The sequence below is a fragment of the Apus apus genome, chromosome 4 (genome assembly GCF_020740795.1).
Source record: "Apus apus isolate bApuApu2 chromosome 4, bApuApu2.pri.cur, whole genome shotgun sequence".
Taxonomy (NCBI): Eukaryota; Metazoa; Chordata; class Aves; order Apodiformes; family Apodidae; genus Apus; species Apus apus.
The window spans coordinates 97,409,774-97,424,558 of record NC_067285.1 but is presented as its reverse complement, the minus strand read 5'-3'; the positions used below and the strand labels follow the sequence as shown (position 1 = coordinate 97,424,558).

Below are 14,785 nucleotides of genomic sequence, written 5' to 3'. Positions count from 1 at the left end.
TCTTTCCCCATGACCAAAGAACCTCAAAAAATATTTTCATTTCCCTTGGAGTATTTCCCTGTACTACATAAACACAGAGAACAACTCTATTGCATTAGAGAGTGATGCAATATGTAATGCCTAATACAGTTAAAAGAAGACAAAGAACCCATTAAGAAAAACCTAACAGAAGAAAATCAGTCTGATCTAATTTTAATGACTGTATTGACCATAAAACATTTTGGTGAATGCCTTAAAAAAATTACAACGAACACAAATGCACATCTTCAAGCTATTCTTCATATTATGCACTGAGCAAAGATAAACACATTATACACACAAAACATGAAAGCATATCAAAGCTGCAGCTAGATTACACAGTTTCTGTGTCTGCTAACACATAAGCATGCTGTCCTATGCTTCCAGTGAGGCTACACAGGTAATGAAAGAACCAAAATTAAATTGTTCCCAGAAACCCCCAGTTTAGCCCAGCAAAGGATTTAGCCTGAGAAGGAACACAGCAAGTCTCAGGATATTTCACATTTACACCACTTCATACAACCACTCAACTTAAACTTCTGAAAAGACACAGGAAACTTCGTCAAGAAGAGTTTCACAGAATCATAGAGTCATTAAGGTTGGAAGGAACCTTAAAGATCATCAAGTTCAACCCCCCTGCCATGAGCAGGGAACCCCACCACTAGACCAGGTTGCACAAAACCTCATCCAACCATGCCTTAAAAAACGTCCAGGGAGGGGGCATCAACAACCCCCCTGGGCAACCCATTCCAGTTCCTCATCACCCTTATAGTGAAGAATTTCTTCCTAATATCTAACCTAAATCTCCCCTCTCTCAGTTTAAAACCATTACCCCTTCTCCTATCACTATCTTCTCTGGTGAAAAGCCCCTCCCCAGCTTTCCTATAGGCCCCTTCAGATACTGGAAGGCCGCTATAGGGTCTCCCTGGAGCCTTCTCTTCTCCAGGCTGAACAGCCCCAACTCTCTCAGCCTGTCTTCATAGCAGAGGTGCTCCAGCCTTCTGATCATCTTGGTGACCCTTGTCTGGACCCTCTCCAACAGGTCTGTATCTTTCTTGTGCTGAGGGCACCAGAACTGTACACAGTATTCCAGGAGGGGTCTGACCAGAGCAGAGTAGAGGGACAGCATCAGCTCCCTGGCCCTGCTAGCCACACTTCTTTTGGTGCAGCCCAGGACACAGTTGGTTCTCTGGGCTGTGAGCGCATGCTGGCTGCTCATGTCAAGCTTCTCATCAACTACCACCCCCAAGTCCTTTTTCTTGGGACTGCTCTCCAGCCATCCTCCCCACAGCCTGTAATAGTGCTTGGGATTGTGCTGACCCAGGTGCAGAACTTTGCACTTGGCCTTGTTGAACTTAACGAGGTTGGCACTGGCCCACCTCTTCAGCCTGTCAAGGATGGCATCCCTTCCCTCTAGGGCATCAACCACACCACACAGCTTGGTACCATTAGCAAACTTGCTGAGGATACACTCAATCCCACCGTCCGTATCTCCAACAAAGATGTTAAACAGCTCTGTTCCCAGTAGTGATCCCTGAGGGACACCACTTGTCACCTGCCTCCATTTGGACATGGAGCCATCGACCACAACTCTCTGGGTGCAGCCATCCAGCCAATCTCTTATCCACTCAGTGGTCCATCTGTCAAATCTATGCCTTGTCAGTTTGGAAACCAGGATGTCATGTGGGACAGTGTCAAATGCCTTGCACAAATCCAGGTAGATGACCAAAAGCAACCCCAAAAGCAACCCCAACAAATTTGAAGCATTAGAGATCACAATCTGCCTTGCAAGTTTCTAAATGCCTTTGGTCTCTGAAAAGTAAATTCCTTACATAGCTGGTAGAAGTAAAGATATAGTGAAAACAGAAGTGTCTCTCTCCTTTAGGAGAGGACAAAAGAGGCCAATGGAAATGGTTCTCGGCTACAGTTCTTGAACTTCTTAATCCTTTGACATTTTTATTGCTTTATACAAATGTCACTAGCAATCTTGCTTGAAAATGAAGAGCTGAAATATTGGTTTCCTAAAGCCTTATATAAGCATGTATCACCAATCAGTAAAAGGAAAATTGGCTTCATCCTGGATCAAACCAGGACACCACGTTTTGTTGTTGTCCCATCACACCCCCACCCTGTCCCCAAAACAAAGCAGCATCAGTTCTGACACTTTTTCCTAAACCTTTTCCATTTCACAGAATCATAGAATTGTATGGGTTGGAAGGGACATTTAAAATCATCTAGTTCCAACCCCCCTGCATGGGCAGGGACACCTTCCACTAGACCAGGTTGCTCCAAGCTCCATCCAACCTGACTGTGAACACCACCAGAAAGGGGGCATCCACAGCTTCCCTGGGCAACCTGTTCCAGTGTCTCATCATCCTTACTCTAAAGAACTTCTTCCTAATTTCTAATCTAAATCTCCCCTCTTGCAGCTTAAAACCTTTACCCCTCATCCTGTCACTACACACCTTGGTAAAAAGCCCCTCCCCAGCTTTCCTGTAGGCCCCCTTCAGGCATTAAAAGGCTGCTGTAAGATTTCCCCAGAGCTTTCTCTTCTCTAGGCTGAACAACCACAATTCTCTCAGCCTGTCTTCTTAGGAGAGGTGCTCCAGCCCTCTGATCATCTTTGTGGCCCTCCTCTGGACTTGCTCCAAGAGCTATATATCTGTCCTGTGTTGGGCACTCAAGAACTGGACACAGTACTCCAGGTGGGGTCTCATGAGTGTGGAGTAGAGGGGCAGGATCACCTCTCGACCTGCTGGCCATGCTTCTTTTGATACTGCCCAGAACACATTTGTATTTCTGGGCTGCAAGTGCACATTGGACTGGAATAGACACTGGAATAAGCTACCCAGGGAGGTGGTAGAGTCACCATCCCTGTATGTGTTTAAGGGTCATTTGCATATGGTGGATATGGTTTAGGGAAGAACTTTGCAGAGTAGCAATGATGGTTGGACTCAGTGATCCCAAGGGTCCTTTCCAACCTGAATGGTTCTATGATTCTATGTTCTACGAATGCCAGCTCATGTTGAGCTTTTCATCGACCATCACCCCTAGACTGTTCTAAATCCATTCTCTGCTCAACCTGTATTTGTTCTTGGGGTTGCCCCAACCCAGGTGCAGGACCTTAAACTTGGCCTTGTTGAAATTAATGCAGTTTTCATGAGCCCACTTCTCAAGCCTGTCAATGTCCCTCTGGATGGCATCCCTTCCCTCCTGCATGTTGACCACACCACACAGCTTGGTGTTGTCATCACACTTGCTGAGGGTGCACTCCATCCCACTATCCATGTTGCTGACAAAGATGTTAAATAGCACCAGTCCCAGTCCTCCGAGGAACAAAACTCTTTACTGGTGTCCATCTGGACATTGAGCCATTGATCACTACTCTCAGAGTACTACCATCCAGCCAGTTCCTATCCAGTGAGTGGTCCATCCATAAAATCCGTATCCTTCCCATTTTGAGACCAGGATGTCATGTGGGACAGTGTCAAAAGCTTTGCACAACACAGCAATTTCAACATAACAATGCCAGTAATTGCTACCTAAGTGGGGGTCCATTAAAGGTTTCTGAGCAGTTTCACTAAGAGACTTTTAACAAATGGTGCAGTATTCAGATAGAATTGGATCCAAATCTAGCTCAGCACAAAAGGCCAACTAATCTTTGGACTAAAGTTGTTTACCCCAAATCAAAATACATCATTTGGAAATTGTGGAATGGAAAATAACAATGGAAAACTGTAATTAAACCACCATGGGTTTGTTGACAAATGTATTACAATAAAACAATATGCAAGACAGCTGTAGAATATAAACTTCTATATATTGGTAATACACATTTTCCTTATTTTTTGTATTGATGGGACACAGTCCCATCCAAAAATGTCTCTTTGCATTGAAGTATATGCTTTTTACGTCTATAAGCTAACGTCCACCCCTAATAATTCCTAGTCTATAGACCTGAACTAAAACACATTTTGCAAAAGAAAATTCTTATTAACATCAGAGAGATCTGGATTAATTCCTGCAAAGTTCTTTGGAATCACATATTATAAATCAGGGTTTTAAAGCCACTGTTTAAGTACTACAGAGAAGGAATAAAACACATGCACACAAAAGGGTTTTTCACACATTAAGAAAAAAGAAAAAGTAAACATTTTTTGTAAACTCCTGGATTTTAAAGTTGCTTTACTCAGTCCAGCTGACAGACTCTCAGAATAATACAAAGCACAAATTATTTTGGTTTTAAGTACTTGGAAGGAATGACAGGACTGGGGAGGAAACACATGAGATTTTTTTTAAGAGTGCCCACAATAGCCATCCAGTTTACATGAAAAATGGAAGAGTTTTGCTGAATGTACTAAGCATACTATAGAGCTGCTAAGACAAATTAGTTGATTAAAATATTTTCTGCTTTGGAGAATTTCTAAACACAGCTACAAGGAAAATCTTTATTTTTGTCATCACAGCAAGAAAAAAGCAATAAAAATCAATTTAAGAAATTAAATTCTATTCAATCCATAGATGTAATTCCACATACATTTGTAGAACTTGTATTAGGGTCTACAAATTAGGGTCTATGCTCCAAGCACACATATTGGCAAATGAAATGGGCCCTAACCATATTATGGGGTAAGGGTACACACTGAAGGAGCTTTAGTCTCACACTAAAAAAGACAAAATATGCAAATCTTGAAGTTAAGAGCTGGTCAAAAGTAGCAGGTATGTAATCAGTATTTCTTTTCTTGTTTCTGTGTAGGGATAGTATTTCACTTTAAGACAAAGCAAACAAAACCCAAAGCAGAAATCAATTAACAACAATAGAAAATATTTTAAAATAAGAAAAACACCCCTGATTTTTAGATTGCATAGGTTTCTGGTAAAAATCTAGTCAAATCTTCCTTCAAAAAACTCTGAACCCCAGATGCATTGCCTGTCTCAGAACACTGGGATGGCCTCTCATAAAATGATGAATACTGCTGAATTTGCTAGCATTATAGTTTCTTTTCTCAAACAGATATATTTAGTAACAACACAAAGCAAAACCATATCTTAAAATACTCAAGAAGACACTAAATTGGGCTTTTTGTCATATTAAGTAACAACAAAGACTCAACTCGCAAAAAGCACAGTATAACTGTTTAAGGAGGAAAAAAAGCCATCACGAATATTTGATGAGAAAAGAAACCCCTGCAATAAGAGTAGCAGTGCATGACAGATATAAATTAGCTAGTCTGGTAATAAGAAAGGAACAGCACAAGTTGAAGTGACAAATAGAACACAAGTTGACTGGCTTCTTGGAGTCAATTTGTCTTGCATACCTCTTTCATTTACACACATTATTTCAACACTCTTCCAACTTCAAAGAGCAAAATCTCCTCCTGAACCAGCCTGTGCTATTGACTAAGAGCAAATTTCAATCTTATAGCAACAACAAAAATCAATTCAGTTAGATGCTTCAACTTCATCAGAAAGGGTGAGTGCTCAAAATCAACCAGGAGCACTGAAGACCGGTGTACACCACTTCCTCCCTGGTGACTCCAGAGGCTTGCGAGGGCTTTTTGTTCTTAATGCAAATGTTGAATTCCATCAGAGGATTTCTAACCTCCTTATTTCATAGAAGAGAGATAATATGTACAACCTAAGCACAAAGCAAGAAACAGCAGATGGGTAGAAACAGATGGGAGAACACAAGGTAACAGCAAGATGCTTATGATAAGCATAATAAACAGCTGTCACAAGTAGATGACTATCATCAGGTCTCCTTTCAGTTGCTCCTTGTCTGTCTTAAGAGTCCTTCTAAATCACAATGCCTAATGAATTTCTTTTAGTAGCTCTTACCTGAACTTCTACTTCTTAACTCTACAGTATTATGTACCAAGGTGTCTAAAGTTGGCCACCATTATTCTAGAGTGGATGCAGCAGGATTAGATTATTTCATCACAGAAGTCACTGGAAACTGCAGAACTAATTTCACATTATTCACCATGCCTATGAAAATATCAGCCACCACTTTTAACCACAGCCAGTGAATAGCAACCAAAATTCCCCTGTACCTAATTTGCCCAAATATACTCTTGGATATTAATACAAACCACATATGGTTCTGTGCTAGACTGTGAGCTGGGGAAGGAGAGATGCAGATTTATGTACTCTTTCTAACTGTCATCAAGTGCTAGTTAAATGTACTTAGTTTAATACTGTCATTTGGTTATTGGTTATTGCTGACTCTCCTGAATATTATAGTGACAAAAAACACAGAACAAGATCATGTCCACATCCTGTGTGGACATCAATTTTAATAGGGACTGGATGAAGCAGAGATAGTTTTGTCTTGTGTGGGAATAGTGACTTCCACAGAGTGCAGGACAGATTGCAAAAGTCCCTGGTTTTGAAGACAGACTGATTTTCAATGTATTTTTTTTTTCACGTGTCATAGAACAATTAAAAACTTCCTAGTAGCCCAACCATTACTTATCCATACTGCATGCAATGCTTCTTAATGTGGAATATGTAATTGTAAGACAACTTATTAATACAGCATTAATAGAACTTAATAATACAGCATTAATAGAACTTATTAATACAGCGTTCCTGCTTTTGTCTATAGTTTTTAGCTTCTCCTGAAAGCTTGTTAAGACTAGGATCCTCAAAAATCAAGCAGCTCTATGGCTGTGCATAAAACAGAACTACAAAGAAATTACTGCTACCTCATGTTGTTTGCACATCAAAAAATTATACGTGTTCCATTGTAATAGCTAATACCTGCATAAATTAAATTACTTTCATTGCTGTTATAGTTCCAGACTCTACAGATTCAAACTTAATTTTCTGTTACATTTACAGAGCTTAATAAAGCATGGTACCATAGCCCACCAGAACATAAAACCTTTGACTAACATAACAAAACTACTTAAAACATTTGCGTCTATTATTCCTAACTTCCGTATAACTAGCTGCTCTGTCAGAATGCCTTTTTTTTTACCTACTCAGTGTCCTTGCAGCTTACCCCAAGGATTCATTTTCACATAACACTCTAAGATGATACTGCAGACAGTCAACGAGGACCTATAGCTGCCTCAACTTCACACATGGTCCTCAGTTGTCGAATTAAATATTCATCACTCTGGAATGTGGCAGTGTCAAACAGGAGCCTTTTCCCAGCCTGACCTTCCTCAGCCAGCCTGTGATTTGTGCTGAAGAATAAACAAGACTAGGACTTGCCTGCGGAAACATAAAATGGCATAATGCACTTTTCATGTTGCACATTAAGTTCTGTGCATGGACTGTAAAATTCTCACTGCAGAAGCCAGATTAGTATCTAACTACTAATGTTCAATATAAATTGAATATCTGTATGCAAAGCTACCTATAAAACCTGCATGGGCAGCAGTATCAACAATCTTTCTACAGAACACTAAAATATTGTATTATTTACTGATCCTGTTTTGTACAGATGAGCATATTTTCCAACTTAAATCTTAAACCAATCCTGAGTATTCTCAAATAAAAAAAGATTGAAGCGTACAACTATCAACAAGTATGTGATATTTTTAAAATTTTTGTGTCTTTAGATTCCTACCTTAGTGTCACATACCCCACTTACATATATATAAAAAAAAAAAAAAAATCTGTATTTTGCCTCAAAGACAAAATAATTTACTAGTTCCAAATCTCTGTCCTCTGTGGAAAGAATACTGGAGTTCTTACAACTCATTTTAGTTGTACTATATTCTGCATTTGTATCTCTATTTAATGGAAGAGAAAGCTCAAATGAAAAAAATCAAAAGCAATCAACTTCCCTGCTATAGAAATCATAGCCCAAACAGTCTATAGGTTCCACAGATCTTTAAAGATTTGATTTAACTAAACCAGATCCCATGGAGAACTGGCCTCCAAAAGTATTTCTGTCATTGAAATTGACTGTAAGAGAGAGATGTAACAGAAAAAATAAAAATAAAGGAAAAATGGTAGCAATACTGCAGGGTAGGGCCCGTGGCTGGGACTTCATGAGGAGCTGCACTAGGCCTGGGAGCTGTGGCCTAAGACTGCAAAGCAAGGAATGCCAGTGGGTCGTTACCGCGCCCGTTGCCGTTGCTGCTGGCACAAAGGAGAGAGGAGAGAAGACGACAAAACAGAGAGAAGGAAAACAAAATAAAAGGAGCCGAGCTGAAAGCAGCCCTGGCTGAGACCACCACAAGCCTTGACTTTGCCACCAGATCCGGGTCCAGTGAGGAAAATAGCATCAGACTCCTTGCCTCTCCAGTGCTGCTGAGATCATCGGAAGAAAGCTCTTAAGTGCGATAGTGGTGAGGGGCCCTGCCACCAGCGCCGTGCCCAGACTCCAAAAAGAGTGGTCCCCTGTGTGCCCAGGAACACAGCAGCTCGGCTGCCAGAGGCACCAGAAGGACGAAGGCAGCAGCTGCTGCAGCTGCCCCTGCTGTCCCTGCTGCTGGTGCCACCTGTGCTGGATCTGCCACTGCTGCCACAACTCACCTCACCCCCCGGCTCCAGGAGGATGTGAGCACAACATCACCATCCAAACCTTTCACCTCTAACGCCTTCTCCCCCAGGTGTGTCATTGACCCCTCACTTGCACTCACTTTCGTCGACCCGCAAGGGAAAAGCTCAGGCTTGTGACCACCCTCTCTATTATTGCTTTCATACACACATTTCCTGGTGTATTTACAACATCTCTTCCAACTCTCCACTGCTCTATTTGATATTTTAGTAGAGTTAGAACTTGCCTGTGTGTGCATGCTTCCGAGAGGAGCTTATCAATCAGTTATATATATCCGGTGGAAGCAAACAGGCTCCCAGCCAGGGACAGACCCACTGAAATAATTAAAAGGCTATCCTGAAAATATATAATTGGTGTCAGAAAATCCTGATAAACAAACAGGGCGATTGTGCCCCAAGATAAGGCGGCTTCAACCAGGTTCAGAACGTGACAGATCCCTATCACATTCATACACAATAAGAATATTGGAAAGCTTGCATTTTTACTCCAACAGCTACATTAACCTTTTAAAGAAGAAAAATAATCAGAAATTGAGTGTGAACATCTTTTATTTATGCATACTAGGTATGCAGAGTTCTTAAAATGACAGAATAGTCATTGCACCTAATCAGCAGTGAGAATTCTGTAAGCATAATAAATGCATATGTACAGCTTGGGCTAGTAAGTAAAAATATTCATGAGAAGTAAGCTTTTGCTATATAAATATGTAATGATGCGTATGTATGTACATATATGTATATAAATTATACATACGTTTAAAAATATATCGTAGCTTAAATAATTTACTCAGTCATCTGTGGGAACCATTTGCCTATAGGATTTTCCATAAATGGTCAGAATTAACATGTCATCTTCTCAGTCAAGGGCTTTCCTACAGTTTTCATGGATTTTCGTTCCCTTGACACTTTTTGCTAGCCCAAAAGAATTGTGGATGCTGTAGAGGTTGCAGATGTGGCTTGATGCTCTGATTAAATGGAAAACTATGTTTTAAAGGTGTATATCCGTAATACCTCAGATCCTTAAACTGGCATGAATTGCAGTGCACTTGGGTGAATAGACTGCATCAGGGAGGAGAAAGACAGATGCTACAGCAAAAATAGTTCTTCAAAGCCTCTATTTTGGTTCAAGTAATTTTCAAACATCTGTCCTTAATCCAAAATTTGATTGTTAAATATTTCATATGAAGTACCACTGTTGAGAGCGAGTTAAGTTACCACATTTCCAAGCCTATGGTAACTGTCTTTTCCCTCTTAGCAAGGTCCCACAGATATTGAGGGGAAAACCAGTCTGCCAGATATTCCTGTGGGATCCTTCAGTAAAGCCTTTTGGGGCTACTTATCTACTCCAGATTTTCCAGAAGTGTTGTGACTGTAATACTGGCCCAAAGATCTTCCTCCCACATAATACAGCTGGTTAGCTCTCCCAAAGTATGCAAAATTTAACTCTGACAAATAGGAAAATAATGTTAAATAGAATTGATCTGATCCTATCTCTGTGGTCTGATAAACCTGAGCTGAACCTTGCTCACACGTAATAAGAAAGGTTTATTTATGCTTAAAACTCTACCGCTCTAGTTAAATAATTTGTCTACTCATTACAAGCAATTAAGAACACATTCAAAAAATTATTTTATCACCTTCTCTGGTCAGTTGGAAAGTCACCCAGGTTTCACACTACAGATAAAGCCTGAAGAAGCTACTTACTATGGGAGAGGAAACAGTGATCAAGGACATAAATCAGAGAGTAGCATACCAATTGAGCATTGAAGGCCCTGCAAAGGAAACTTTCAAGTCTGCATTACAGTCTTGAAATTCCATACAACAATGAGCTGACAGATTTTGATGGACTTGCACAGTATCTGTTAATTACCATAATTTGTCTTACTATATCCTACCACACATGTACCACTGCTTCTCCAAGAAGTATGGCCAGAACTCCTTGCAGGTTCAGGCAAGCCATCCTGATTAAGCCACTATCCCTCATGTTTGAGCAGTCATGGCAGTTCAGTGAAATTCTCACTGAATGGAAAAAGGGAAACACTACCTACATTTTTAAGAAGGAAATCAAACCAGGAAGACCCAGGCATCTATAGGCTAGTTAGCCTCACCTCTGTGCTCAGCAAGATCATGGAGCAGATCCGCCTGAAAACCTTGATAAGACACGTGGAAAATAACGAGGTGATTGGTGATAGCCAACATGGCTTCACTAAGGGCCAGTCATGCCTGACAAATATAATGACCTTTTATGACAGGGTTGCAGTGTTGATGGATAAAGGAAGAGCAACTGATGTCATCTACCTGTACTTGTGCAAAGCATTTGACACTGTCCCACATAGCACTCTTGTCTCTAAATTGGAGACATGGACTTGACACACGGACCACTTGGTGGATAAGAAATGGGCTGGATGATTACACTCAGAGTTCCAATCAATGGCTCGATGTCCAAATGGAGACCAGTGAGAAGTGGTGTTCCACAGGGGATGCTTGGCACTGTTTACCGTCTTTGCTGGTGACATGGACAGTGGAATTGAGTGCACCCTCAGCAAGCTTGACGATAACACCAAGCTGTGTGGTGTGGTCAATATGCTAGAGGGAAGGGATGCCATTCAGAGGGTCTTTGAACGGTTTGAGAGGTGGGCCCATGCCAACCTCATGAAGTTCAACAAGGTCAGGTGCAAAGTTATGCACAAGTCAGGACAATCCCAAGCACAAATAGAAGCTGGGTGGAGAATGGTTTAGAAAAGCCCTGAGGAGAAGGACTTGGGAGTGTTGGTTAATGAGAAACTCAACATGACCCAGCAACGTGCACTTCCATCCCAGAAGGCCGTGTCCTGGGCTGCATCAAAAGAAGCATGGCCAGCAGCTCAAGGGAGGTGATTCTCCTCCTCTGCTCAGTTCTCATGAGACCCTGCCTGGAGTACTCTGTCCAGTACAATGTTGACTACTGTTGATGTTGCAATGTGGCTCAATGAACAGGGATGTCTGTACCATCACAGGCCCCCAAGAGGGACATGAGCTCTTGATCCAGTCCAGAGGAGGACCATAATGATAATCAGAAGGCTGGAGCTCTTCATCTATGAAGACAGGCTGAGAGAGTTGGGTTTGTTCAGCCTGGAGAAGAAAAGGCTCCAGGGAGACCATAGAGTAGCTTTCTAGCATCTGTAGGGAGCCTACAGGAAAGCCGAAGAGGGACTTTTTACAAGGGCATGTAGTAATTTTTTTTTTATGCTGAAAGAGGGGAGATTTAGGTTAGCTATTAGGAAGAAATTCTATAGTGTGAGGGAGGTGAAACACTGGCACACATTACACAGAAAAGCTGTAGATGCCCTCTCCCTGGAAGCATTCAAGGCCAGGTTGGACGGGGCTTTGAGCAACCTGATCTTGTTGAAGGGGACCCTGCCCATGGCAGGGATGTTGGAACTATATTATCTTTAAGTGCCCTTCCAGCCCAAACCATCCTGATTCTGTCTTTTTAGTACTGCTTTAAATCAGTCCCCAGGGAGCAGGGACAGAAGGAGGCAGAATCAAAGCATATCTTGGAGAAAAAAAACCAAAGGAATAGAGCAACCAGGGAATTCAATCTCATATGTGACCCACAGGCAGTAGTGACAGACAGAATTTTGGTTGCCAACTGAGACCACAGTGGCAGTGAAAATACTTGGGACTGTGTGCTTGAGACATCAGGAAATCATAGTAGTTGAATATAAAATTGCTGCAGTCTCTTAGTGACAACAGAGTCTGAAAGATCTGATCAAATAAAGGCCTTAATCATAAATCCAAACAATTTTCCAACTATAGCCTGAGGAAGTGAAGTAGATTTTATTATGAACTCGGCTATTATAAAGCTGCAAGTCAGTGATAATGATAATAACCTGTATATGGTCTAAGAGAGCAAAGGAAAATTTCATTAGTTGGCTGTAAATAAATTTCCAACTCTGAAGCACAGAACAGGAAGTTAACTGCAAGGCTGGTAATGCCATCTCATCTCTATAGATCTGTAGAGAGAACAGTATTTTTATATAATGCACACAACACACATATTGTATAATCAGCACTGATGCTCAGGAACATAAAGACAGAGGGGAATACCACTTTTTGTTTCCATCTTTGTGAGGTGAGGAGATACTAGAAGAAAACAGCTCCTAAGTACTACAAGAAGTGTGCTTAATTTTTAGGGTCTTATACAGAATAGGGTGAATATGAATATTACTTCTATTTAAACCCTGCAGAAACTTAGTTCATGCCAGCTACTGTGTGTCTGGATATAGAAATACAGCCACCAAGTAGAAATCATATTTTATATTGCATAAATTATTATTTCAAACTTTTCCCTGTCAGAACAGGGCATCTACCTCTACTGAAGAAATTGTATTAAAAATGGAAGAGATAAGCTTTTCAGAAAAAAAATTATATATATTCTATTAAAGTTATCTTATGAAATGGATTGGGAAAAAAAACCCCACAAACCACCCTCTACAATTTTCGATACACAGGTAACTTGTCAGGTGTAAGCATCTTAATTGCAAAGATGCCCTTACCAGTTCTGGTCAATTAAGAATTTATGGCATGTCACAGTCTTCATTCTTGTGCCCTGATCAAACTGGGTAATTCAACTCTCCTTAACTTCAGGTTGCTCATCCTACACTATTTTATATTATCATCAGACTCCCACATAGAATGTCTTCAGAGATAATTTAGGTTAGTCACATTTTAATAGCTTACCTCTTTTGTTTTCCAAAGAGACAAAATAGAAGATAAAGATAAATGGGTAATAGATGTTTTATACAGTGATTTTCTCTGAAAGGAAAATGTTTATCTGAAAACTAATAAAATTTCTTAATCTTTTTAATAAAAATATTTCTAAATAATATATTGCATTGGCTTCCCCAGGGACATTGCACTTTTCTTTCAAGATGCAAACCAAGTAAGGGGGAAAAAAACACCACCCAAACCCACAAGGCTGGTCTGTGTGGCTTTTATAAAAGTAGAAAAGTACCAATAGGAGGACATCTTATTTCAAAGCATCTTACAGACTCAGAGAAGATAATGATGCTATGTAGAGAAGGATGGCACCCAAGCAAAATAACTCCGAAGGTCAGGAATCTGTGGCATTATGAGATCTCATATAAATACAAACTATTAATATTATTGCAATAACAACTTTTTTATTCTATTTATACTATTAATATTTAAAATTAGCTAAAAGTAAACTCTTGGCTCTGTAACCATATGTATCAGATATAGATATATGGCATGTTCCCTCTCTTGTCCATAGCAAGATTTAATGAATAAAACATTCTGTTACCATAATAGTGTTTACAGTTTGCTTTCCTTCCGGTGGGTTTTTACAGGTATCTTTGAGGTCTAACCACCGGCAATGTTTAGGGGCAGTGCTGATTTCTGACCTTGCTCAACAGTATAAAAACAGTTTTCCAGAACTGCATACACTCTGAACTTGCAGTTTACACTGGTAACCAAAGCACACATTGTCCACAGACAATGAAGACTACAAGAAGTAACCAAATTTTTACTTTCAGATCATGCAAGACATGCATGATTCGCGTCCTTCGTTCTTTCAGGTAAATTATTGGGCTGGGCCCTTCCTCTGCCTCATCCTGAACCTCCTGTGCTTCTTTCCCTTCCAGAACATGAACTTACAGAACCACTCCCACTTCTTGCAACATAGACCTAGTTTACTTCTGTGGACATGTCCAGACTTCATTTACTTCTCCAAAGGGGAGTTAAAAAAGAAGCATCTTTATCTGGTCCTTTACTAGATAATCTTTTGCACAGTTATTACCATCTGATATTTAAAGTAAGAGATCTGGTCTGTCAAGAGGACTTGTTTTTCCTTTTCCAGCCACACTTTAACTAAAAAAAAGGTGATTAAGGTGTAATGACCCTCTTTTGTTAGCTAAAGTGCAAAAATTCCACCTATCACTTCCCTTGGATTTGAAGGGTATGAGCAACGTTACCTGTTTTTAATGGCACAAACCTTTCAATGGTAAAAATTCAGATATTGTAATTTTAAAATAGCTGATAAAAGTTGTAGAAGAAAAAAATGCTACAGAAAAACAAAGTATCAGCAATCAAATAATGAAGGCAAAGACGTTTTTCTAACAAAAAGGCTAAGGACCTTTTGAAAAATAACACTGAACCCTGACTGTTTTCCTAGAGATTTTTTTAATTATATGCATCAAAAAAAAAATTGTTTTAATCTGCATTTAAGGCTGGGGAGGAAGGTCAAAGC

General features: G+C 40.3%; 1 protein-coding gene across 5 annotated transcripts in view; it reads right to left on the bottom strand.

The window, feature by feature from the left end:
• The window catches only part of KCNIP4 (potassium voltage-gated channel interacting protein 4), a 430,537-nt gene that overhangs the window by 322,216 nt on the left and 93,536 nt on the right, over positions 1–14,785 (bottom strand). The window lies entirely within an intron of this gene.